Source organism: Dipodomys ordii, unplaced genomic scaffold (assembly GCF_000151885.1).
Source record: "Dipodomys ordii isolate 6190 unplaced genomic scaffold, Dord_2.0 Scaffold1, whole genome shotgun sequence".
Taxonomy (NCBI): Eukaryota; Metazoa; Chordata; class Mammalia; order Rodentia; family Heteromyidae; genus Dipodomys; species Dipodomys ordii.
Window position 1 is genome coordinate 20,858,848 of NW_012267217.1, and position 542 is coordinate 20,859,389.

The following is a 542-nucleotide window of genomic DNA, read 5'->3' on the forward strand; positions in this document are numbered from 1 at the left end:
CACCCACCCCGAGTTCCTCCCCTTCTCCGCAGAAGGGGACCGAAGAACAGGGTGTGGGCCCGGAGGGGGGGCCGGGCAGGAGATAACGTCCCGACAGAGTTCAGCTTCTCCACCACGCTCGGAAAACTACGAGCCGAACGGAGGGGCGGGGAACAGCACCCGAGGTGAAACTCCTTCCCGTTCTACCCCGCCCCATGCACCCCAGCACCCCAGGGCTGGAGGGGGGTGCCCCCCAACCCAGTAACAACTTCATAAAAGCTTGTGTTCCAAGAATTTCACCTTCTCCGGGGCAGAGGGAAAATTAAGTACATCAACTTCTATGACTTTTTTAATTACAAAAGAGCTCACACACACCACGTTCCCATACCGGGAGTCGAACCCGGGCCGCCTGGGTGAAAACCAGGAATCCTAACCGCTAGACCATATGGGAAGTGCTACGAAAAGCAGCGCCGTCGCTCACCTGACAAGCGTGAAAGCCACGGCCGCCTCGGCTCCGGCGCTGGCCCTCGCCGCCGCCGCCGCCGCCGCCGCTGCTGCCGCCG

At 61.6% G+C, this 542-nt stretch overlaps 1 non-coding gene across 1 annotated transcript; it reads right to left on the reverse strand.

The window, feature by feature from the left end:
- Window positions 1–358: 358 nt before the first annotated feature.
- Window positions 359–430, reverse strand: Trnae-uuc. Its single transcript has one exon. It is a non-coding gene; the product is annotated as a tRNA-Glu (tRNA).
- Between the last annotated feature and the right edge of the window lie 112 nt (window positions 431–542).